The sequence below is a fragment of the Mus pahari genome, chromosome 5, assembly GCF_900095145.1.
Source record: "Mus pahari chromosome 5, PAHARI_EIJ_v1.1, whole genome shotgun sequence".
Lineage (NCBI taxonomy): Eukaryota > Metazoa > Chordata > Mammalia > Rodentia > Muridae > Mus > Mus pahari.
The window spans coordinates 31,830,174-31,857,210 of NC_034594.1; the positions used below are offsets into that span (position 1 = coordinate 31,830,174).

Consider the following 27,037-nt stretch of genomic DNA (forward strand, 5'->3'; position numbering starts at 1 on the left):
TGTGTGTGTGTGTACATGTGTATACACTTGGGCTTTTCTTAGTGGTTTATGGTTTTATTTCCTCAGCTTTTAATAAGTAATTCTTAAATGTGATGTCAGTTTTTTCTGGAAGTGAATAACCTTTGTATGGAAAAATTGTTGATTTTCTTGTATTACAAACCAGACCTGGGACCAGGGTCCCTCAGGAACCATTCTTGCTTTGGCCCTCTAGCAAATACATCTCCTCTCTTCCACTCTTATTGGTGTCAGGGTGCTTACTGTGGAAAATTTCCTACAACAGTTAGTTTGTCATCGAAAAGAGTCAAGGCAGGAACATGAATGCAGGCCTGCTTGCCATTCCATACAGTAGAATCTTCAACCAGAGAACTCAATTCATAGTCAAAGAAGCAGGAATTATGGAGGCTGCTATTTGCTTGCTGGCAGGCACATGCTCACCTATATAATTCAGGATCACCTGCCTAGGGAATGGTATCGCCCACAGTGGGTGAAACATTTTGAATCAGTAAAGAAAATCAAGACAATCTCTGTCTTAGGGTTTTACTGCTGTGAACAGACACCATGACCAAGGCAACTCTTACAAAGTACAACATTTGACTGGGGCTGGCTTACAAGTTCAGAGGTTCAGTCAATTATCATCATGGCAGGAAGCACAGCTGTATCTAGGCAGGCGTGGCACTGGAGGAGCTGAGAGTTCTACATCTTTGTCCAAAGGAAGCCAGGACCAGACTGTCATCAGGTAGCTAGGAGGAGGGTCTCTAAGCCCACCCCCACAGTGACACACTTCTTCCAACAAGGCTGCACCTCCTCCAACAAGGCCACACATCCTAATAGTGATAACCATATTCAAACTACCATAGTCCCCCGTAGACATCACCACAGGTCAGTGTGATATAGGCAATTATTCAGTTGAGATTTTTTTTTTCCAAGACAGTTCTAGGTTGTGACAGTTAAAGCTAACCAGGGCATCTTACACTTCTGTTAGTCCTAAAAAGTTTAGCAAAGTCATGTAAAGCTCTGAAGTCAAAGTTCCCTTTCAGAGGAGCCCAGTGCTTTTCAGGGCAAGTGCCTTAACATAGCAGTAGATGTCCAAGAGCCGCTCAAAGACAGTATGTGTTTGGATTCAATGCACCGACTGACTTCATAGTGATGCCCAGAGTCAGATATCTGAGGGGTACACCGTAAGAATAGTTGGGATAGTGAGGGAGAATGATGATTCTGTGAGGAGGAAAAAGAAATATAATACATGACGGCAATCTGTAGTGAAACAAATAGCATTCTCTTTACCTTTGATCAACTTTGCAGAAGTTCATGGACACAGCACTGCTGTTTGAAAGCTGGTGAAGCAGCAGGAATCCACCACATGATGGGGACATCCACAAAGCTGCATATGTTGCACATCACTGCAAAGTCCCTGAGTGACAAGAGGAAAAGAACAGCTCTGCTGAGTCAGAGCAGAGGAGATTTTCCACTCACCAAGGTCTACTTTGACTTCTGTGTCCTAGACCATCTGTGCTCTGTGGGACTTGGCTATTAAGATCTTTTTGGACACATTGATACCTGCGAAGAAGGAAACTGCCCATTGAAAGTGAGAATACTGCTTCTGTATTTCCAAATATGGACTTTATGGCTTAGTTTGGAGGAAGTTATATCTATTGTTCAGAAGTTATCACCACATATTATTTTATGGAAAAGTAATCTGAGACAATCTGAAATTAAAGTTTTGAGGGGCTGAATTATAAAAACAATGAAAATATGCTTCCATTCATGATGGAAATACTGTTCTATAGATTGCATCTTCTGTGAGAATGCTTCTTCTTCAAATATGAAGTTAAATTTCAGCCTGTCTGAAAATTATTATTACATGGTGATTTTGTGTTTTCTCATGAGCACTCTTAAAGGGGACACTGGGATGACAAGCAACTTTTGCATAAAAGATTTGGAGGTAGAAGAGACTCTAAAGCATTGGTTCTCAACCTGTGGGTTGCAACATCCTTGGCAAACCTCTAGCTACAAAAATACTTGCATTATTATTTGTAACAGTAGCAAAATTACAGATATGAAGCAGCAACAATTTTTTTTTTATGAGGGTCATCACAACATGAGGAACTGTGGTGAAGGGATGTAACATTAGGAAGGTTGAGAACCACTGCTTTAAAGCATAGTAGACTGGCTTTGTTCTTGAACTAGATATTTCTGCTATTGTTTCAAAATAAAAAATTGAGCTCTGGAAATATAATTATTACCAATCCTCATCCTCATCTCATCTCTCTCTCTCTCTCTCTCTCTCTCTCTCTCTCTCTCTCTCTCTCTCACTCTCTCTCTCTTTCTTGTCTGTCTGTCTGTCTGTCTGTCTGTCTGTCTGTCTGTCTGTCTGCCTGCCTGCCTGCCTGCCTGTCTGTCTGCTCACCCATGTGTGTATGTGTGTCAAGGCCAGAGGTTAAGGTTGGGTATCTTCTTCCATCTCTCTCTGCCTTAATTCTTGAGGAATATTGAGCACCAATTTTGACTACAATGGTTAGCCAAGGATCTGCCCGTCTCCCTACCCCACCATGCTGAGGGATTCTAGACCTTCACTGCCATGCTCAGCTTTTATGTGGGCATTGGTTATTAAAACTCAGGTCCTCATGATTGTCCATCTTTCCTACTGAGCCACCTCCCCAGCCATTGGATTGTTTTTTTTTCTTTTGAAATGAACAGACCATTTCATTCAATGCCTTAGTAGTTATCAAAGTCCTACAGTGCCAAGCCCTGTTTTCTTGATTCAGAATACTCAGTAACAAACAGAAAAGTCCCTGCTCTTCAGTGCTTGCTTATTTTTATTCTTTGATGTTATATTCCTGAAAAAAATTCGTCCTTGGGTAGGAAATAGGACTAGAAGAGTGTTTCTTCTCTCTTGACTACAATATGGCCTCAACCCTGAGAAAGGAGAATGTATTTGAAGGAACACTCCACAGAGATGTAAACCAGCTTGTATCATATCAGCAGGTCAGAGGCCAAAGTAAGAGCTGGTCCCCCTGAGGACTCCTGTGAAAACCTTGGCTTGTGAACTCTAAGAGTTGCTATGTCTGGTACAAGTTCATGAACTCTCAAACAAGATTCCCATGTTACTTGCTATACAACCAGAGAAGTCTGTTAAAAATTAGAGCTTGGTCTCTGGAGCCAAGGTTGGAATTTGAATGAATGGTGTGAGACCTCCATAATGCTGGTGTGTTACAAGAGTGTTAATGGTTGATGGTGGCGAAATCCTGCCCTAAGAAGTGCACAGCAGCCCTCAGCAGTTCAGAGCAACCCCATCTCCATGACACATGTCAGGCCAGGAAGTGTTGCTAGAATAAAGAAGAGACTCATCAAGGATTCTTAGAAAACAGAGATCAGTAAAAGCCAGACTTGCTGCAGTGGGCAGAATAGAGACTTGGGAGGACTATTACAAAACAACAACAAAGAATGAGTTCCAGGCCAGAAAGGGTTGAGACTTCTCTGTTATTTCGCCTATGAGTTCTTCAAGGAGCACCAGAGATATTTGTATGTCAATTCTTTTTTTTCTTTTTTTTTTTTAATTCTTTTTTTAAAGATTTATTTATTTATTTATTATCTGTAAGTACACTGTAGCTGTTCTCAGACACTCCAGAAGAGGGCGTCAGATCTTGTTACGGATGGTTATGAGCCACCATGTGGTTGCTGGGATTTGAACTCCGGACCTTCGGAAGAGCAGTCGGGTGCTCTTACCCGCTGAGCCATCTCACCAGCCCTGTATGTCAATTCTAATGAAGGACACATGTGACTTATTACAACAGAGACTAAATTTCCAACACTGATGTAAACATGGCCTCAAATTCTGGGGCAGTACATAAAGAGTTTGTGGAACACACTCAAGGTCTGACTTTGATCTCTAGTACCCTTGGGGAAAAAGAACAGTGGTTTGTATCTATACATCAAGCACTTGTGAGGTGTCTTAGGGCTTAACTGCTGTGAACAGACACCATAACCAAGACAAGTCTTATAAAGGACAACATTTAATTGACTCTAGCTTACAGTTTCAGAGGTTCATTCCAGTATCATCAAGGCAGGAACATGGCAGCATCCAGGAAGGCATGGTACAGGAGGAGCTAAGAGTTCTACATCTTCACCTGAAGGGTGCTAGCAGATGAAGCCCACCCCCCAGTGACAGACCTAATACAATAGGGCCACACATTCTAATAGTGCCACTCCTGGGCTGAGCATATACAAACCATCACAGGAGGTCAAAACAAGGGGATCTCTTGGATTTGTTTGCTAGAAGAGTCAGAATCTGTGAACTCTAGGTTCAGTGAGAGACCCAGTCTCTAACAATTTGAGGTGGAAAAGAGGATGAGGAAGACACTAGTGTTGATCTCTGGCCTACATATGAACACACACATGAGCACAAACATATGAGTATAGGCACAAGCATGCGCACACACACACATCCTGGGTCCAATTGCATCTATACATTCTTATTAGTAATTGATATACATTAACTACAATTTGTATTGTCTTTATCCTGAAATCAATATTACAGATCACTTCAAGTGTAAGATGGACATAGGATCTGTCATAAAGAAGTAGTTTGTGAGCTCAATGTCCCTGGGCAAATGCACTGAGTTCAAAATAAATCCAGGTATGACAAAGTGAGCTACACAATCTATACCCATCATCTGTCACCCCTCAGCTGTCCCTTTCTTCTTCCCAAATGAAGATTTAAAAAAAAAAACATAATGATTTTGCAGAAACAAGTACTAAACACATACCTACAGATAATGGGAGAGGACATGGCCAGGACCATAGAGATATTATTTATAATTTAGAATCCTCTGTTCACATCTTTGAAATATGTTGTCCACTCCATGTACAGAGACTATGGTCGTTAAAGTAAGCCTTGTCAACCTTCTCTTGAGCATACAACTATAGCCATGCTTAGCATGTGATCAGTGATGCTATAGTTCCTTGTATAATGAAGACTGAATTCTGTGGGGGCAGGACTGGACCACTGGACTCCAGCAGCTCAGTTGGCACCTTGTAGCCCTAAACCAAATGCTTGGCTTTGGGTGTCGCTATCTTAACAAGCTCCTATGTAATTCCAAACTCAGGTCAAGTTAACTGAGCAGTACAAGGATGCACTGAAGACTGTGCAGGAAATCCCACCAAAGTCTGTAAAGCTAGGATCTACCTCTCAAACTAACTCCCCCCTGTTGGCCAAAGTTTAAAAAGAGAGAAGGACTGAAGAGTGGCGATAATATCACTCCTTCCCTCTTTGGGTTGCATAGAATGTGATCCCATGAGGAAGTGGAGTCTGTTTTACCATCCCAAAGATAAGTGGGCTGCCTTTGTAATTTGCTTTGTCTGAGAATGGGAAGGAGGTGACATTTTTGCGAGTGTCAAAGATAACCTCTCAGTGACCGCACAGATGCCCCCCCCCCCCCCGAGGCTCCTGCCCAGCATAGCCTGATCACTGAGGGAGGCCACGTGGAGCAGAAAGCTATACTAGTTAAGGCCTCTTACACCTCTAGCCTTAGACAGCCTGCCAACTGACCACGAATGAGTGAACAAGCCCAGCTGAAAGCCTGCAGAGCCAGTCGTGGCCAGAACCACCGAGCTGAGCCCAGTCTGAATCGCTGAACTGTAGTTTGTTTTAGGTCACAAAGTTTTGGAGTAGTTTATTAAACAGCAAAAGCTAAGTCATAGTCCCACAAACCTCGGTGAGTCACACTGCCCAGAAATGTCAGAAAGCAAGGACTTTCCTTAAGGAAAGTTAAAGTTTTATAGAGACACTGAAGTCAAGTGCTACTAAAAGTGCTGATCCATAAGAGGCCAAGGGCCGATCCCAGAGTGCAAAGCCACACACCACTCCTTCGAGAGAGAGTCTTCCTGCAGAAAAGAACATCATCTGGAACAGACAGAGCACACAGTGACATCGTTTGCTTCTATCCTCTTGCAGGGTCCCGATGTTGATGTAAACATACAGTAAGTAATTCATAGACCAGCCGCAGTTTATATATAGTGACCCAAGATATAAGAGCAAGAAATGCATTTTCTGTAAAGAGCCGAACAATAAAAACCTTATGCCTTGAGGACCATATAGGTTATGTTAATTTTGTCGTCATATAGAGGTATCCATACCCATGGATGATGTATCGGTGACTGAACACTGCTGTGTTCCAACAAAACTATTTAAAAAACAATAAAACTACTTCATATACAGCACACTGTATTCAGAATGTGAGCCATAGTACACTGACCATGTCAGCACAGTTCATCCCCAACAGAGATCATGATCAGTTCTCTCCTGTTTCTGTCTCTCTGTCTCTGTCTCTGTCTCTCTCCTCTCTGTATGTGGGTTACAATGTCATGATAATAGGCAAAATCAAGAAGTGAACTAAAGACACCCTAGTTTACAATGAAAAAAAAAAAACAAATGCTTAAAATCTAAGGTGTTCTATCAGGGATTGGATGAAATAAGCAACTCTGGAGGCAGTTGTTTTTAAGTAAGGAAAATATTGTGAGCAGGCACTGCCCATTAAACCCCTGGCCAAATCTTGGCAAGTTTTCTTTGCCAATGTTGCCATCCCACGGACACAGCTTGGCAGTGAGAAGCCTGAGGTAGTTCTTGTCTCCATTTCTCTTCTATCTTTCTGTCCTTACTTTTACTTTTGTCCCCACCTCCCCTTGCTTTCTTTCTCATATCATAGAAATGAGGTTCCAGGAGCATGGGAAGCAACCAGCATCACATCAGGAGAGCAGCTGTTAATAACTGATGGCAGCCTTCCTTGGCTCCCTCTCCGAATACTGTGAACACAATGGACTCCTGTGCCATTAGAATATGGAACAATGACCTGTCTTATATCCACCCTGGGTTGGGCAAGGTGTACCCTGGTCAAGAAGAGTCAAGAAAGAGCATAAAAGATACAGTAGCCACCATCACTCATGTCTCAAAAAGCTTACTGGGCAGGCAGTCTTCCAAATTCTATTTTTTATTATTTTTATCCTGGTCTTTAAAAAAAAATCAACATGATTAGCTACTTTGACAAATGCACTCCTCTTCAAAAATTCAAACAGTGGTATTTTAAAATCATAAAAGTAAAAACAAAATTTTAAGTACTGTGTGCTTTGCTTATTTCATTGATATATGTATATATACTGTGGAATCCATTTGTTAAAAAAATCTCAATGTTTGAAAGGATTAACATACATTTTAAATGGAAATCTTCATATGACTAAGCTTTTCAAGTAGTTTCTTCTACTTAATATTTAACATTTACTTCACCTTTTGGTTAAACCATTGGAATGGCTGGAAGAATTCCCGTGTGGGAAAATATCACACTAGGAGTCAAAACAATTGTCAGCCACTAACAATCCAGCTCAAACTGGTCAAACAAATTTTCTAGAGACAAAACATGGTGCCATGGTCACTAGGGAGGACCAGGAGGGACTGAGGCCCAGGAAACAGCATGTCAGGATGCCCTGATGGGAAGCTGTAGATAGGGAGAGAGCCTCATAAACAAGTGAGATTAAGGGATCCTGGAAATTAGAGAAAAGAGAAGAGGATGCCCGGGTCTGTACAAAGAGGAGAAGCTATAACAGGTTGGTGGTAAATCCTGTCTGCTTTTCCAGTTTTCCTGAGGATGATCTCAGCTAAGAGAGCTAAACATTGCCTCTGCTGGCACAGGAGCCACAGGATTCTGCTTCTGCCAGGAGGCGGAGGAGGTGTCCGTGGGCTGTTGAATACCCCTTAGAACAAACCTCCAGGCTATTCTTTGTCTGACTGCTTTTCACAGCCTCCTATGAGCAGCACCACACTCTTGTCCCCTCTTCTTGCCCAGACTGAGAACTTTTAGCATCCTGTGAGAGTGACTCTAATTTTCCCAGAATGCCACTGATATATACAAGAGGTTTTGTGAATTCAGATTCATGAATTCATGAATTCATATTACAACTAGCCCTCTTTGTCCTCCAATATGTGTGCATACCATCATTTTTTTCTGTTCTTCTCAAATGATGTCCTTCATCCCTCCTGTGTCTCTCCTTCCTCATTAATATTTAATTCTCGAATTATGTCAGAGCCCAGAACTCATTGCAATAATATCCCTTTTACTGTTAGTAAACATGTCGTTTTAGTCATCCATATGAAATCCATCCCCTCAAGCAGAAAGACGGTATAATGCTTAGGCATACTTTTTCCATATATAGAAGCACAGGTTTTGATTGCTACTCCATTTTCATCCTTCATGGTGTCCTACGACTATAAGTACTCAATAGAAATGTGTAGTCCCAATGATTTATTCATTAATACATTTACTCACGAAATGTCTGTTAAACAACTATTGTCAGAAATAGTCTTTCAGTTGGTAATAGTACAAAGATATGGTCCTGTAGAGAATTTTAATCCAGGATCATGGCCGTTTTGGCAAGGGATAACAGCCAAAGACCTTCTAGGTCTGTGTGATCCAGCTGGTAATACAGACACACCTTTAATCTCGGGAGGCAGAGGCAAGCCAATCTCTGAGTTCAAGGCCAGCCTGGTATAAAGCAAGTTTCAGGTAAAGACAAGCTTTGGTCCAGATGTGGCAGTACTTTCCTTTAATTTCAGCACTCAGGAGACAGGCAGGCAGATCTCTGAGTTCTAGTCAGTTAGTGAATTGAGAGGATGTGCAGTGAAGTGGAGTTCATTGTAGTTCTGTTCATGGAGTTCAGAAGCAGTTTACACAGTGAGAGTTTCACAAAGACAGGTTGCAGAGAGAACAAGATAGTCACAGGTGAAGACAGAACAAACTGGAGAATAAGGAGCCAGAATGTTAGAGCAGAATGCAGAGTTAGTTTGAGGCGAAACAGAGCAATTCAGTGAGAAGCTGAAAGAAGTCAGATGGAGTAAGTCAGTTTGGAGAGGAATTTGAACCAGAACAGCTGAGTTAAACCGGCCGGTCAGAGGTCAAAAAGAACTCTGAAAGGATAAGCTTATTGGAGACAACAATTACATAAAACAAATAAAACTTGCATAGACATGGTATCAACCTTGCCCTGGAGGATGTGCTACCATTCAGATCTGAGATGTCTCCTAAAGGTCTGTGTGTGAAAGGCTTAGCTCACAGCCTGTGTGTGGACGAAGGGTAGTAGAACTTACAAGAGGTAGGACATACTGGAATGAAGTAAGGCCAACTGAAGCGTGCCCTTGGAGGGAATGTTGAGACCAGATTCCATCCTGTCTGTTTCTTTGCTTCTCAGTTGTCATGAAGTAAACGGGCCCTTTCTGCTGCAAGCTTCCACAATGGTATACAATGCTACCTTCAGCCTACAGCAACAGAGCCAAGTTGCCATGGTACAATACCTCTGAAATGATGAGCCTAAAGAAACTGTTTTTGGTTGAAAGTGGATTATGCTGGACATCATGTCACAGTGACAGAGATCAACATAGGTGATCAACATTGAATAGAAGAGCAAGCTAGGTAAACACAAGTCGCTATGTAGAGCCACAGTGAGAATTAGAGTGCATACATGTGCTATTCTGTCTAGTAGAAGGGGCAAACATTGCTGGCCTTAACCGCACAGAAAAAGCGTCCCATAGGAAGAGATTTTGAATTGAAAGTTAACAAATATCGAAACTCAGAATGAGAAAAGAAACCGTAATGAAGTTTGTCTTGAGCATGAAGCTCATGTAGAGAATTTGCAGATTTTAGCTTCACTAGCAGGAAAGCTAAAATCGGAATGGATAAATATGAGAAGAAATGCCAAGGGCAATGAAAGGCAGAGCCCCATGCCATAGAAGATGGCGAGCCTGATGCTGGATGACTCATGTCTAGGTGGGAAGTAGTTTTAGGTGCTACTGAGTCCTTCTTCAATGCAGCTGTCAGATCCTTGGCATCTACAACAGTGGTCTACCAGACCCCATAGGGACCTTCTAGAAGTAAGCCCTAGAAGTGTCTAGAAGTAGGCACTCTCTAATGGAGCAGCAGTTTGTTCTAATCTGAAGTAGTAGAATTTTTAGAAAGAATGATTTTATCTTGACCCGGAATTTGCCTCCTTACCTATCTTTAAAATTCTACTCATTAATTTTGTTGTTGTTTTTCAGTCCAACAGTAACAGTTTTTTATTCTTTTTGTAACCATCTCTCAATAAACTATTCCATTTTTAACTAACAGTGGGCCCACTTATTAATCTTAATTTGCTTACTCAGGGGAAAAAAAGCAGTCTGTCTTTTTACGCATAGGACTAAGCCGTGCAGATTTTTGGAAGCAGCTTATTTTCTCTCTCCTCCTCCATTACAACATTCCCAAGGCTTCGGGAAAATTCTGCCAAGAATTTCCAGCCCACGTTTCATCATCTCCAGGGGGAGGATTTTTTTTTTTACATGTTTGGTGCCATGACCTCAGTCCTCTGCTAAGGCTGTTATCTCCTCAGCATCTTAAGAAACCACAAACACATACAGGAGAAAGACCGGTGAATCCCTTCAAACACTGTTCACCAAAGGATTGCTGCTCTCCTTCTAAAGTTACTCAGATATTCCCTGAGTCTTGTCTCGGTACTGCAGCGTAAAACAAGACACGGCCATGGTCAACATTTATAGAGTAGGCTGTAGTGGTAAAACGTTAAGGTCTGCTGCATGCTTCCAGAGGGTGTACGTATAGATCTGTACCTGCCCAAGAGCTGTGGATTCATGAATGAAAAGACACACACACGCAGCATTATTTTTAATATGCCTTACTAGCTCAATGGCTGGAATTTTCTCTAATTCCATGTGGGTTCTCTTTCCCTTCCAATATTCCTGAGTTATATTTGCTAAATCTATATTTCAACTTTGCTACCCCAGACCCAACTGGTGGAGTGGCCCCTGGGGCCACTTTTCCAGATTCTTACAAGTCAGTGGACCTTTGAGTCTGATCTTTTTGCTTCCCTGTCATGGTGATTCTGCCCTTCTCCTGTCCTGCATTTCCTCTTGGGAATCCTCAAAGTCTTGCCAGCTTTTATTTCCCTGCCCAGCCATTGGCCATTGGTTCTTTATTAATCAGTCAAAACACCCACAGTTAGCAGAGACTTTCAGCAGTGTGCAAATTCCCAAATAAGCACAAGCCAAACCCCAACAGTAGGCAACAAATGACTCTTAATGATACTTGTGAAAATGATGAGGAAAATAGCTGGAGCTAATTAGACTTTCCCATAATGCCATGGTAACAACATAGGTCACTCTTTGGTTCCAAAGAAGAACATACAATACACTGAGAGAAACCAGTGGTCTTCTGATGGATCCAAAATGAATCCTATCAGATAGAATCTGGGCAAAAATGTCTAATTACAAGACAAAGTTCAACAAATAATGCTGGGACACTGAATAACCATATTCAAATGAGTGAACCAAGACCTTTCCTCACTGTCTATAAAACAACAATCAAAGAAAAGCAACTTTTCAAAGTCAGTTTTGAACTCTTGGATTGTTAGAAGAAAGTACTCGTATAACTCTCTATGACTTTGATTTAGGCCGTTGCTTCTTAAATATTGTACACAAGATATGAATAAGAAATATAAATTAGAGGTTACCAAAGTTACAACCTTTTAAAAATGAAAGGTCACCATCAAGAAAGTGAATTTAATGTAGGCAGAAGAGTTGGAATAGATGCTTCTCCAATGGAGAAGTGACCAATAGGAATACAGAAAGATGTTCATGTTCATTAGTTAATAGAGACATGTGAATCCAAATCACAACAAGATGGTATTTTATACTCCTTGTATGAATTTAATTTTTTTAATGAAAAACCATTTTTATGAGGATGCAAAAAAAAATCTCAACCATTGCACATTGCTGTTGGGAATGTAATGCAGTGAAAACCAGTTTAGCATTTCTCCCAGAGTGAGATGCCATCTCTTTTGTTTCCTCTTTCCCAGGCTTCACTGCCCGCCTTGGCTATCTTAATCTACCCACCCGTCTTTTGTTTTTTTTTTTTAGGGATTTTTGTTTGCCCTCCTGGGGTCTTAGTGTTTTATTACTGTGATGATTCACCAGGATTAGGGCAACTCTTATAAAGGAATATTTTTAATTGGGGCTGGCTTACAGTTTCAGAGATTTAGTCCATTGCCATCATGGCAGGACCCATGACAATTTTAGGCAGACATGGTGCTAGAGAGGTAGCTGAGAGTTCTACATCTGAATCTAGGGCATCAGGAAGAAAGAGACACTGGGTCTAGTTTTGGCTTTTTAAAACCTCAAAGCCACTAACATACTTCCTCCAACAAGGCCACACCTCCTAATCCTTCTCAAGTAGTGCTTCCCCCACTCCCTGATGACTAAGCATTCTTCAGATATATGGGACTATGAGGGCCATTCTTAGTCAAACTATCACCAGGTCTGAGTCTCAACTTCCCTGAGAAGTTCTTCTTTACTCAGAATGCTGATGCTACCAGGGCCAACTAGTTGTCATTGGTACTGTCCCCCAAGGGGTACTTCTCTCTAAGAACAGGAAGTAGAAGTAGGATTTACCTTCCCAACCTTGAGGGCATCAACATTTTTAAGGTCACAGAGTATAAGAGATAGTGACTCAACTCCTGGCTCCATCTAGTTTTCGTAACAGAACCTTAAACCCTCTACAGCAAGAGATAAAGGCAACGGAAACAAGTTAATCCTTCCTCCTTATTGTCTCTTTCCGAACAAGGAGGTCTATGAGCCTGTTGGCAGAATGAGGCTGGACTGAGATTACTAGGTGGGGAGAGGTGTAGGGGGTGAGAACATGGAAGGCTTTAGGTCAGAGGACATAAAGTAGTACATGAAGAGGGTGGGCAAATAGAGAAAGCTCATGCACACAATGTAGACTGTAGGTACTGTATTTGGGATTCATGCTAAATGAATAGATTTTTTTTTTTAATCCTCTCTTGGCATAACAAAACAAAACAAAACAAAAGCCCTGGTAACTATGTGAGATGATACTTAAGCTAATTGTTTCATTACAATGCCAATTGACTATATATATATATATATATATATATATATATATATATATATATATCCCATTGCGCCATGGTGCAATACTTAGATGCTCATGCTTTGTATAATTTGGATACGGTTTATCCTCCCTAGACTCATGTGTTGGAAACCCGGTCCTTGGTGTGAATGTGCTGAGGTAACAGACACTTGAGAGATGATGAGTTCGTGAGGGTACCACATGTGGGATAGAAAAATACAGCTGGAAGTTGAGAGTTTTTTGAGACCCGGGAGGTCACGGACCGCTGCTCCACGGCTGTCATCATGCCACAAAATGAATATATTGAATTGCACCACAAACGATATGGATATCGTTTGGATTACCATGAGAAAAAGAGAAAGAAGGAAGGTCAGGAGGCCCATGAACGTTCAAAGAAGGCAAAAAAAAAAAAACAAAAAAAAAAAAAAAAAAAAAAAAAAAAAGATTGGCCCGAAGGCTAAGCTCTACCATAAACAGCGCCATGCCGAGAAAATACAGATGAAAAAGACTATTAAGATGCATGAGAAGAGAAACACCAAGCAGAAGGATGATGAGAAGACTCCACAGGGAGCAGTCCCCGCCTACCTGCTGGACAGAGAGGGGCAGTAGAGAGCAAAAGTACTTTCCAACATGACTAAGCAGAAACGGAAAGAAAAGGCGGGAAAATGGGAGGTCCCTCTACCCAAAGTTCATGCCCTAGGAGAAACAGAAGTATTGAAAGTTATTCAAACAGGTAAAAGAAAAAAGAAGGCATGGAAGAGAATGGTTACTAAAGTCTGCTTTGTTGGTGATGGCTTTACAAGAAAACCACCTAAATATGAAAGGTTCATTAGGCCTATGGGTCTACGTTTCAAAAAAGCTCATGTCACACACCCTGAGCTGAAAGCTACCTTTTGCCTGCCTATTCTCGGTGTGAAAAAGAATCCATCATCCCCATTNTATACAACCCTGGGTGTGATCACCAAAGGTACAGTTATTGAAGTGAATGTGAGCGAGTTGGGCTTGTGACACAAGGAGGCAAGGTGATTTGGGTAAAGTATGCCCAAGTTACCAACAATCCTGAGAATGATGGATGCATAAATGCAGTCTTGCTGGTTTGACAGTGACGTCATTCATACAAGTCATTCTACTCAGTACTGAAGACTACCCACTGTCAGGAAAACACCATGGCTGCGATCTTTCTGAACTACCGAGCAGCCTTACCCAATGTGCAGTCATCAAGAAGTAGTTATTAAGTTGTAAAGGAAAATAAAACTGCCCAGTTTGACAGTTGGGTCTTTATTTTGGGGCATAATGGTTTACGTGTTAATAAAATTTAGTGACTCAATAGCAAGCACACAAAAGCATACTAAAACCTTAAAAAAAGAAAAAGAAAAAGAAAAAGAAAAAGAAAAAGAAAAAGAAAAATACAGCTAATGATGAGCTTGGTTCTGGAGAAAGCCAGATATGTAAAAGAGTGAGAGTGTATTTCTCTCTCTCTCCCTCCTCCTCTCCCCATTCCCTGCCCCCTCCCCCTCTCCCTCTCTCCTCTCTTCTTTGCAAATTTCACATCATGAACCTCAATCTCACTTATCTCCTGGTCCATTCTGCCACAAAAACAAAACAAAAATGAAAAATTAAACAAAAAACTCTCCCTGTGAAAGCCGCAGTGTGTCATAGTGTGTCCCACATTATACTCAGATCAGTCTGGCCTTTGCCATCAGCATGGCCTCTGGCCATCAACAGGGTCTCAGGCAGCAGTCCAGACCACTGACATCCTGATGGCTTTCAGCTGCAACACACAGACATTAATACAGACCCTGACTGTGTTAGGGCCATGGGCACAGACATGGCCCTTGGTGGCAGCCCAAATTCAGACATCACCATGACTCCAGGTGGTTGAAGAGGCTCCTCATGTCTACCTGATCCTCACCACCATCACGTCTATGATGCACAAACTTTTAGGTGACCTTTTCTCTCCCATCTCTCTACCATTTACTCCATCTCCCCCCACCCTCCGCTCCATCACTATTTTCTGGTCATTGTGATGCCTGCTGTGGGGAACTGGTGTGGGCACTTGGGTGTCTTCTGTCTTCTCCAGGGCCAAGGGTCCATAGTTCTCTTTATTTCTTGTCTACTGAGATCCAGTCATGGGAAGGGAAATCAGGTGTGGGGAGGAATGGATATACAGCAGTCTGGGGAACTGAACTCAGTGAAGATCTTTGTGGTGGCACTAATCTGTTAGAACACCATTGCTCTGCTTTACGGTTTTGAAAACTGCTTATGTATGCTATCAAAACACATAATTTTTATGTTAATATAGGTGGTGGGTAAACGATCCCTTAGTTCTTAGAATCTCTAAGGATGTCAAATATTCTTCAATCTGAGTGACCTTAGTTGAATTCTTTGACTACATCTCATCCTGTGTGTGTAACCTATAGGCAGTGGTTCTCAGTCTTCCTAGTGATGTGACCCTTTAATACAGTTCCTCATGCTGTAGTGACCCCCGACGATAAAATTATTTTCATTGCTACCTTATAACTTAAATTTGTTATTGTTATGAATTGTAATACAAATATCTGTGTTTTCTGATGGTCTTGGGAAAACCCTGTGAAATGATTGTTCAACTCTCAAAGTAGTCATGCCCCACAGGCTGAGAAACGCTGCTCTATAGCCTCCTTTTGTGTGTGTATGAATGCATGTGTGCTCCTATGTGTGCAGGTTCACACACGTGTACATGTCAGAGGACAACCTTAGACATTATTTCTAGGCATCAGTGGGACCATGCCTAGCTTGTGATATAGACACTGAGATCTGGATTCAAGTCACAATGCTTGTACAGGCAAGGACCCTGATCCATTGATCCATTTCGTCTAACACCTACCTTTTCTTACATGGGTTAGGAGGATAGAACTCGGAGACTTATGCCTGCCAACCAAACACTAACAGCTGAATTATCTCCCAGCTTGTCTTGTCCCTTTTTAAAGCCAATGTTTTTGTGTCCTGCTTTCCATTATGAGAAATGAGTCCACTAGAAGACAATTGGAGCTTTAGAATCAGCTATGGGGTAGAGAACATGCTAGAAATAGGCCCCACTCCCCAATTCCACATGATTAGGTTGGCCCTCAGAACTGGTGTTTTAGGGATGTAAACCAATCAGCAAATATTGTCAGGGACAAAGTAGCCACCTTAAGCAATCTAGGAACTTTTCCACTTCTTTGCCTAATCAGGTAAATCATGGGCTTCTGTCAACATCTACAATCTCCCTCCAACACTCCCCGTAACACTCCTCTATCCTGAATTTCCTGATTTAAAGGTTAGTCTGGTCTCTGCCTGCTTATCTTATCTTTCAGACTCATGGAATACTCTGTGAGGATAGCCTGCCCATTCCACATACGTCACATAAGAGTTACTCACCAATTTCACTTTTCACCTTTGAATGGGAGTTGCCTGAGATCAGGTATGTGATATGGTATATAGGTTTACAGATCTGATATGTTGACACTGCAGCCATTCCCTCTGGATAGAAACTGGATCCCGAAGGTTCACAGCACTTTGAACAGGATGCCAGAGAAAGAGTTAATAGGAAGTAAGGAGAGGAGAGATACTAAAGACAGTTCCACAAAAACAGCTTTCTAGCTTTGGGCTCACAGGGTACAAGGCCCAAGCCATACTACAGCAGCCTCATCTCATCTCCCCATTCCAAGAGAGGATTCAATTTGCAATAATCCTGAATAGGATCCTACATGGTGTTATTCTGCCCAGGCTATGCAGGAAGAATATCTCCATACAGTACTGACATGCTGTGTCCACGCAGCCATCCTGAGCAGCCATGAAATCCAGGATTCCAACCCAATATGGTTTCCCAGATGGACGACTCCCTCACCCCTATTGATTCAGCAGAAAGGCAAGTGCTGAAATGGTGGCGGGAGTTAGACACTCTTCCCTTTCTTTCCCCGTAGAAAACTGCTTTCACTTTTTAAAAAAGTAAAACCAGCAGCTGGGTAGAGTGGAATATTCCTGCCATCCCAGCACTGTGGAAGAGAAGAAGAGTGAGGGGTGCAGCTGGTTGTGACTCCAAAACCAAAGGTGTGAGGCCAGTGTAGGTGACACAGTACATTATCAAAACCAAAAACAAGCAAGCAAACAAACAAAAAAACTAAGAAGGGTGGTGGCATTTTCTCTAAATTTGAATGTCAGTCATCATAAATAATAATTATTATCTTACCTATGGAAAATAGTCTCTTCTATTCTTTTGGACTTTAAACAAATGCTTTCCATTGGTCGAGTGTGACATATGACTGGTTCTCTAGGCAGACATTTTTTCGTCTATCTACAAGCTGAGACAAGTTTTTGATTTTTCCCCTCCATTAGCAAACAGAACCGGAAAATCATCTCTATGTGTGCTGTTCTGACCTGAAAAACGACATTGTTTGACAGAAACAGAGGGAGTAAGAGGTTTGTTATGCCTACATACATTTTTTTTGGATGGTTTAATAGTTCTGTTGGTTTAGTAGAGACCACTCAAGTCATTTTGGATGGTTTAAATGCCATCACACATCAAGTGATGCCCCAGAAGAAACCAGGCCTCTGAACCTGTTGAACTGTGTGCGTTGACCTGTACATTTTTCTGAGAGAGAAGTCAGCTTCCAGGCTGCTGAGTGAGACAAACCACCCAGCTGATGTGATCTGAGAAGCTGGGAGATGCTCCTTTCACCTAAGGCTTTGGTTCTTTCCCATCTCTTTGGCCTCCTGGTACTTCTCCCCGAGAGTGTGATGCCTGTGAGTTAACATGCATCTGGGCCAGGATCCGGAAGAGCAATGACACATTCCGACAATGTCAACCATTGCCCTTTGTCTTAACGTTAGCTTCGGCCTCTTCCCTGATAAACCTTCAGATACAGGCACTTGGAGATTACGTCTGGATAGATGATAACCTCAGACACTGTCCAGAGGTTCGAGCTGGCAAAGGGAACCACAAAGGACACACGATGGCTCCTGGGAGACTAAGAAAAGAGCGAAAGAACCAAGTGTGTTTGCATGACTTTTCTAGGACAGTCATAGTAAAATACCACAAACTGGGTGCTTCAAACAAAAGTTGTCTCCAAACTTAGAATACCCAAGATACAATTTGCAAAACACATGAAACTCAAGAAGAAGGAAGACCAAAGTGTGGATACTTCATTCCTTCTTAGAATAAGGAACAAAATACCCATGGAAGGAGTTACAGAGACAAAGTTCGGAGCTGAGATGGAAGGAAGGACCATCCAGAGACTGCCCTAACCGGGGATCCATCCCATAAACAACCACCAAACCCATACACTATTGCACATGCCAGCAAGATTTTGCTGACAGGACTATGATATAACTATCTCTTGTGAGGCTATGCCAGTGCTTGGCAAATACAGAAGTGGATGCTCACAGTCATCTATTGGATGGAACACAGGGTCCCCAATGAAGGAACTAGAGAAAGTACCCAAGGAGCTAAAGGGGTCTACAACCCTATAGGAGGAACAACAATATGAACTAACCAGTAACCCCTCCCCCGAGAGCTTGTGTCTGTAGTTGCATATGTAACAGAGGATGGCCTACCCAGCCATCAATGGGAGGAGAGGCCCTTGGTCTTGTGAAGATTATATGCCCCAGTCCAGGGGAATGTCAGGGCCAGGAAGCAGGAATGGGTGGGTTGGGGAGCAGGGTGGGGAGAGGGTATAGGGGACTTTCGGAAAGGAAACTAGGAAAGGGGATAGCATTTGAAATGTAAATGAAGAAAACGTCTAATAAAAAAAGATAATACAAAGAAAAATAAAGTTGTCTCCAAGCTTTGGAGGTCAAACCTCCAAATCAAGGTGGTAGGATCACATAGTCCCTGAGGGAGCTGGTAAGAGCCTGCTCAAGTCCTCTCTATGACCTTCTCCTGCCTCACGAGGTTCCTGGCTTAGAGATGGTTACCCTCTCCTCACACCTTCCTGTATGTGCTTCTGCTCAGATCTCTTTTATAAAGATACCAATCCTATTGGATTCATGCCCTGTCCAATGTTCTAACGTTAACTTGATTATTTCTGTCAAGTTTCTATCTCCACATAACCCTTCATTCTCAAGTGTGAGCTGGCGAGGACTCTGAGACATGGATGGCGGTGGGGGTGGTGTACACAATTCAGTTTATAACCTAGGTGTACATGAGTGTATTATGCAACAGGCTAAGGGAGAAGGTACATAAAAATATCATAGTACCTGAAGACAGAACTTGCTTAATTCACATTATGCTTCAGACTAGCTCTGTGTTTTCAGTGATCTATTGAGACAATAAGCTATGGATGGAGTCACATGCCTTTGTATAATCAGGAACGTGACTGATAAGGATGATGAGTTGAAAGTCAGAACTTAAGAGCTGTATGCAGCTGTAATGATCAGAGCAAACAGGTCAGGGATCTGAACAGCTGAGCAGAATGGAGAAGCGTTGAATCAACTAGGCAAGAGGTCAGAAACCTAGAGGTACTTTCCCCTATTAACCTGAAAATTATTTTATGTATATGTATATCGTGCTGCCTAGTTTTATGTCAGCCTGATACAAGCTAGAATTATCTGAGAGGATAACCTCAATCAATAAAATGCCTTCATCAGATCTGGCTGTACACAAGCCTGTAAGGCATTTTCTTAACTAGTGATTAATGGGAGAGAGCCCAGCCCATTGTGGGTGGTGCCATTCCTGGACTGGTGGTTCTGGGTTCTATAAGAAAGCAGGTTGAGCAAACCAAAGGAGCAAGCCAGTAAGCAGCACCCCTCCCTGGTCTCTGCATCAGCTCCTGCCTCCAGGTTCCTTTCCTGTTTAAGTTCCTGCCATGATTTCCTTCAATGATGAACAATGATTTGGAAGCATAGGCCACATAAACCCTTTCTTCCCCAAGTTGCTTTGATCATGGTGTTCTATCACAGCAATGATAGCCCTAACTAGGACAGGTATTTTGCCTGCATGTATATCTGTGTATCATGTATGTGTCTGGTGCCATGACAGGGCACTGGATCCTCTGGAACTAGAGTTACTGGTGGTTTTGAGCAGTCATGTGGGAGCTGGGAATTGAACTTGCGTCCTCTGGAAGACCAGCTATGGCTCTTAACCACTAATTGTCTCTTCGGCTCCTCTACCAAATTTTACTACAAAAGTCTTCAGGCGTTCAGAAAATCAGAGAGTTGGCTAACAGACTCAGTTTACTCGTATCTGGAATCTAAAATGAACATTTGCTATGTATTTTTACAAAGCTACAAATCTACACATTCCTTTATCTGTATTAGTCATGTCTTTTTATTTTCTGTATTTCTGATACTGAAAGCCTGATGGGTCTAACTTTCTCAGAACTAGCTGATTTAAAGATAATAAAAGGTAACCCTGAAAGCATAGCTTTCATATGAAAACTAACCAGTCCAAACCCTGAACCACAGGGTAGAGTATGCCAGGGCCCATTGAAATCATCCAAGTCATCAATACCTCGCTTACCTCGTCTAATGGTTTGACTATGAAGTATTTCTTAACATTTGTACATGTTGAAGGCTTGGTCTTCAGCTGGTGGTACTGTGAAGAGGTAACTAGTTAGATGGACATGCTGGATTCATCAGTGGGTTAATCCACAGAGCAGTTCATAGTCTGTAAGATAGTAAGTAGTAGGTGGAGTTTGGCTGGAGGAAGTTGGTCTCTGCCCTGTCCACCTCTTATCTCTCTACTGCATGTGACCACGAGGCAATTCATTGTTTCTCCACATGCTTTCCACCATGATGGTGTGCCTTAAACACACGTGGATACAGAAGCAACACAGCCAGATAATCAGGGACCGGAAGTTGTAAACTATGAACCAAAGTAAATACTTCTTCCCTTTCTCTTTTTATTTTTTTTTCCTTTATTAAATTTAGGCTGGAGAGATGGCACTGACTGCTCTTCCAGAGGTCCAGAGTTTAATTCCCAGCAACCACATGGTGACTCACAGCCATCTGTAATGGGATCTGATGCCCTCTTCTGGTGTGTCTGAAGAGAGCAAAGTGTACTTACATACAAAAAGTTAAATTTAATGGATAAAGATGGTACATTAATGGGAACCTTGTCAGAATTCAACATGTGAACATATGTAGTGTTTATTACATATTTCAACTGTCCCCTCAAACATTTGTCTCTATGGGGACAACATCCCAAATGCTTTCGTGCAGCTTTTTGAAATATAAACTACCTCTTACTGTCAATAACTGGCCCACTTTGCAGTAAGTAGTACAGGGTACTTTGTGTCTGATCTGACTGCGAATTAGCAACCGTTACATCAGCCTCTTCATCTCCCATGTTTCCCTTCTCTATCAAGAACCAATTTTAGGGCCCGAGATGGCTCAGCAGATAAACACACATGCCATGCAGATGTGGTTACCTAAACATAATTCCTGGGCCATATGAAGGAAGTATTTCCTGACCTCCACACCCTCAACTATAGTCCATCTGTCTGTCCATCCCTCTTAAATATGCAAATACTAATTTTAAAAGAATAAAGATACCCCCCCCCCCCCAATTTGTCAGGGCGAGGGATGAGAATGAAAAACCCAAGGTTATCCTGAACAATTTACCAAGACTACATAAAAATCAATCAGGGTTCACTGATGATTTCAGTTAGCTCCCTGGACCCAAGCCCCAGTACTAGGAATGAAAAGAGAGAGGGAGATGGGGGAGAGGGGGAGGGAGGGAAGGAGGATAACACTGATGATTTGATACGGAAATGAAAACTCAGAAATATTTTAAAACCTTTTTAGAACTCTGCTGTTGTTAACTCAACTCCTTATTTATGTTTAAGGTATTTCTAAGTTTTTTAGGGAAACGAATATATCCTCAAATACAAATTTCACAGGCTGGGCATTTGCAAGATGGGGGTAAGACAATCCGGAATTCAAGGTCAGCCTCTACTAAGTATGAATTTGAGGCTAGCCTAGACTACATAAGACCCTCTCAGCTACAAACTAGGTAAAAACACTCTGAAAACACCTATCACTTTCTGAGGTGGGTTTGGGCTGGTGATACAAACCTGTAATAGCAGCTACTTGGGAGGGCTGGGCCAGGATGGGCTGTAAAGTTAGTCAAGGGTAGCCTGGTTAATTTACCAAGATGATATCAAAGATGAAAAGGTTGAAGTATATAGCTCAGCCCTCATAGTATTGCTAGGCATGGGGTTTCACTAAATAAATAAATAAATAAGTAAAAATAAAAAAATAAATAAATTTTAAAAATCAGATGTAAGACTTAGAAGTTTAAAAATACATTCGTTGCCAATATGTTGATCTGTGCTTGTAAACCCAGATTACAGGAAGCTGAGAGGGAGGACAGTGGACAGGCTGACAGTTGTACCCAACCTGGTCAGCATGTAAAGTTCCAGGCCCATCAGGGTTACATAGCAAGAATGTTCCTCCAAAAAAAAAAAAAAAAAAAAAAAAGTTGGTTACAGAAGCTCGCAACTATCGTCCTGTCAATAAGACTGTATAATCCAGAGGAACACAAATTCAAAGCTGTCTTCAGCTATATAACAAGCTTGGGGCCAACCTGGGTTGCGGGAAGGGGAGTGCAGAATATGAAACAAACCTGTTTAAGTTAAGGCCACCATGTGGGTTTGCATTCAGAACCTGTGGCAGAACAGAGTCTAAGAGGTTCTGACTGAGTTCCTAGGTAGAAATAAGGGCAAACAGAACCAGTAAAAGTGTCTCTCTAAAGTATAGAGGTGACATCTCTCAGGCATGCTGTAGAAGGAAACCTCTCCCAGTTCATAGTCCAGGAAAACACCAATGCTTGTGGCTCTTGTGGCCTTCAGTTGAGAGTCCGGGTCAGCTCCTGAGACATTGAAGCTGTCCCCTTGCCAAACAATCCTCCAGCATCCCGGGGGGGGGGGGGGATAGAGGACTGCCTTTCCCTGATGGAGATATCATCTTTGCACATACCAATAGCCCACTCTGACTTCTTCCCTACCCGCACCTCCCAGAAATGTCTCCCAGAATTAAAATATGGAATCCCCAACATGACAGGGCTCTTGGTAAACCTTGAAGAGCCAGGCACACATTGTCTTTCCTTTGTAAATGTTATGCATGTGCATGTTCTATCCTCAGAAATGAGCGGGTTTGGATGGTCTGTTTTCCTGTCTAGAGTAACATGGTCTGTAAAGTGCTGTGTAACTTTCTGTAGGGCTGAATACTGGAGAGGACAGTTGTATGCCACCTTCTCTTCTTAACTGAACTGGGAAAGTGGTTGGGCTGATGATCTGACGCCTTCAGTTCAGGTAAAAATCCTTGACCGTGGAGAGCAGTTTGGCTCCGGAGAGCTCTCTGGTTAGCATCACCTGGCTCACGTGGTCTCTGAACACAGAACCACAGCGTTCTAATGCTGCCGCTGTATTATCAAGCAGTTTCTTCTCAATCTTCTTCTCCCTTGTCTTCTAACCTGGAGAAAACTGCCTGCTCTTCCTGCTCTAGAAACCGGATGAGCTGCTCACACTCAGAAGTTAGTTCCGACTTCTGTGAGTCTGCTTGCCCCCTCAGGGCCAGAGCTGTTCTGCTTTGCCTGCTCCTTAACTCTTGAACCTCTTCCACTTGCTCCTTCAGGATCTTGAGATCGCCCTGAAGGTTTTTCCTGTGGAGAGAGGCAGCCTTTGTAATGGATGTCACCCGATGGCGCCCCTTGGCTCTCAGGCTCCATACACTAGTCACTTAGCGGCTGCAGGGCATTCTCACAGAAGAGGGCTAAGACTCGGTTGTGCTTTTCGCAACGGGCACTGCTTTCCTGCTTCTTGATTTTGCTCTTCATGCCTCGGAGCAGCTGGGTAGCTTCAATCATTTTTCCAAGCTGAGCATTGCTTCTGAGGTTCCTGTGTTGGCATTGATGTTGGCCGACAGGACAGGAGAAGGTGGCTTGCTGCTCTGCCTCTGTCTTTGATGCAGGAAAGACAGAAGATGTGTCCATACTCGATGGTGACTGGGTCTGTCATCCTGACAGGTGGGGGATTTGGTCTCTTTCTGGAGTCTGGTCAAGACTGTGCCATCAGCTGGGAATAAAGGTCTGGACCCAGGTGGGCTTCCTTCTGAAGATTGGCTCTGGGATGCCCTTTAGGGACAATCAGACTCACCTGTCCTGTAGTCCTTACAGTCCCTCCTGGAAACAGCTGTCACCCCACTCATGTCTCCTGGGTTTACCAGAGTGGTGAAAGCCTTGAGTCCTTTGTGGTTTTACACTGGATAATTCCAGCTGCCAACAAGGTCCTTTGCATGTGCCTACAGCTAGTGACAGCCCAGGCGGGCAGCTACTCTTCTGGACTCTGGCAACTCACAGTGGGTTTGAGTAAAAAGGAATTTCTAGGCCAGGCTTTTCTTCTGAAAACCTCAGTACCACCACTAAACATTCTCTTTTACCAGGGTGTTTTCTAGCAGCCAGACTGGGTGCTGCTGGCATCTTGTTTGCACTTGTGGCTGACATCTCCAGGTTCACAGTTCCAAAAAGTAAATCAAGGTGCCATTCTAATTCATGGAGCTCAATACTGTACCTGCTCCCCTACCCCCTCTCCCCTACCCCCCATCCTACCCTCTACCCAGCCCAAACCTCAATCCTCCTCATGCCCCTCCCCCCACTTCTTCCCTCTCTAAAAGTTGTTTGCTCAGTCATTTGTCCCGGCGATGAGGAGTCAAATCCAGAAAACTGTCTGGAGATTGGACATTGTCGTTGTAGGAACAGAAAGCTTGAAGAAGCTGGTGGAGAAAGCCTAGCATGCTGTGGGCAGGAGTGATGGGCAATTCTGGTGGAGCTCAGAAGAGCAAAGTGAATATGTCAGTACAGGTTGTATGTATAGGGCTTGTGCTAGAATGAGGAAGCTGTTGGAAACAGCACTCGTTGTGTTGCTTACATTTTGGCAGAAAACATGACTTAAGACTCTGTGAGTGAGTTTAAAATTGATGGGTAAGTTAATGGAGAAGAGATTTCAAAGCAGCCCGGCATTCAGGGTATCACAAGGCATGGACATGTTTTTAACCCAGCTTTATAATGAGAAGAGGAAGAAAAATACATTAAAAAAAAGAGTATAGTTTAGTGTAGTTTATTCGGAAGAATCTATGTAAAGTTGGAGCTAAGGAAGGTATAGTATGTGGAGAGGAAACACAGTTAAACAGAAGCCCAGCACTTAGCCCCAGAATAGGAAACATGGCTAAGAACATCTTAGGAATCAGCAGATAGCTTTGAGAAGAAAGTATCTTGAAGGACCCCACCCTGCAAGCCCTGGACCCCTTCCGATGTGCCAGATACTCTAGAGTCTACTTCACCCACTGGAATCAGATCTTGTGGGCATGAAGAATACAAGAGTTATGGGGTCACACAGGCTTCCACCCAGATTTCAAAGGAAAACCCCATGGACAGGCAATCTGTATAGTGGAGCAAGAAACCCTACAGTCTGAACCTGGGAGGATGTCGTGTGAAGCTGTGAAAGTGGAGACACAGATGCAACGGAGACTCCACAGAGGGAGGTATGCCAGGAATGTGGGGTGTCTACTGAAGCACCCGAAAGCAGGAAACACTACTAGCCTAGAGAGAGGTCTTATAAGCAGAAATAGGCAGAGCCGAGAGGCCCAGGCTACCCAAGACCTTGGGGGGCTCAAAGAATGCCAGCAACACTCAGATGCCAGACATGGAGTTGTAGGGTTTAAAGTTTACGCTGCTTGGTTTCCATCTTGTTTTGGTCCATTTTTCTTGTTGTTTTATAGCCTCTTCTTTTGGAATGGGACGGTTTACCCTGTACCTATATAAATCATTATTATTTTTTTTTTTTACTTTTTAAAAGACTTATTTTTAATTTTTTGTTTTATTTTATGTGTATGGATATACTGTTGGCATGAGTGTCTGATGGCAGAGGAGGCCAGAAGAGGGCATCAGGTGCCCTGGAACTGGAGTCACAGATGACTGTGATCATGTGGGTGCTAGAAATAAAACCAAACCTGAGTCCTCTGGAAGAGCAGCTGCTACTCTTAACTGCATATTGGGCCCTCTCTCCAGCCTCAGATTTATTTACTTTTATTTTGTGTAGAAGTTTTGTCTGCATGCGTGCATGTATATGCACCACATGAATGCAGGTCCCTTGGAGACAGGAAGGGCACATCATATCCCCAGTAGCTGGAGTTACAGGTCATTTTGTGCTGCCAAATGAGTGATGGGAAGTGAATGTGGGTCCTCTGGAGCAAGTGCTCTTAACTGCTAAGTGGTCTCTCCAGCCCCCAGCCCCCTCTACTATTTACTTTATTTTATTTTCATTTTAAACAATACCTTTAGCTGGGAGTTTACCATGAGTCTCAGGGAAACTTTTGAACTTAGAATTTTGAAAAATGACCACTGGGGATGGGTTGAATACATTTGAAGTACAAAATGGACATGGGTGTTAGGGGCCAGGGGAGGAATTCTGTGATTTTTAAATATGAGGTATTCTCTCAAAAAGCTCATAGGTCCCTTAGTCCCATTCATTGGTAAAGGGCTCACATTGGTAATCCTAGGAGAGACCAAGTGAAAGGTTGGGGGACAGTGAAACACTGATACACACATTCAGAAGTTTAGTACCCAGTGTCTTAAACTGTGAACCATAAACCCACATGGACTGCATTAACTGAGTTGAGGTTGTGAAACAGTGGAAGGTTTCTGAACACACAAGACACAAAAATGAATTCAAAATCACCTGTGTGCTGCGTATGATAGTGTACACCTGTATTCCCAACAACTGGGAGGTGGGGGAGGAGGATCAGAACTGCATTGTTATCCTTGTGCATATAGCAAGTTTGAAGCCTTCCTCTTCATGAACTATCACCTGGGCTACATGAGACCCTGCCTCAATAAAAGGAAGGGGGAGGAGGATTAGGAGGAGGGGGGAGTAGGGAGGGGAGGGGGAGGAGGAAGAGGGGGAGGAGGAAGAAGAAGAGGAAGAGGAGGAAGAAGAAAAAGACAAGGGGAGGGAGAAGAGAAGGGTTAGGAGAATGAAGAAGAAGAAGAAGAAGAAGAAGAAGAAGAAGAAGAAGAAGAAGAAGAAGAAGAAGAAGAAGAAGAAGAAGAAGAAGAAGAAGAAGAGGAG

General features: G+C 42.7%; 2 pseudogenes; one reads left to right on the forward strand and one right to left on the reverse strand.

Moving 5' to 3' along the window:
* The first annotated feature begins 13,240 nt into the window (after positions 1-13,240).
* LOC110322367 lies at positions 13,241-14,268 on the forward strand (annotated as a pseudogene).
* An 8,277-nt stretch (positions 14,269-22,545) lies between these two features.
* The window catches only part of LOC110321461, a 63,764-nt pseudogene continuing 59,272 nt past the window's right edge, over positions 22,546-27,037 (reverse strand).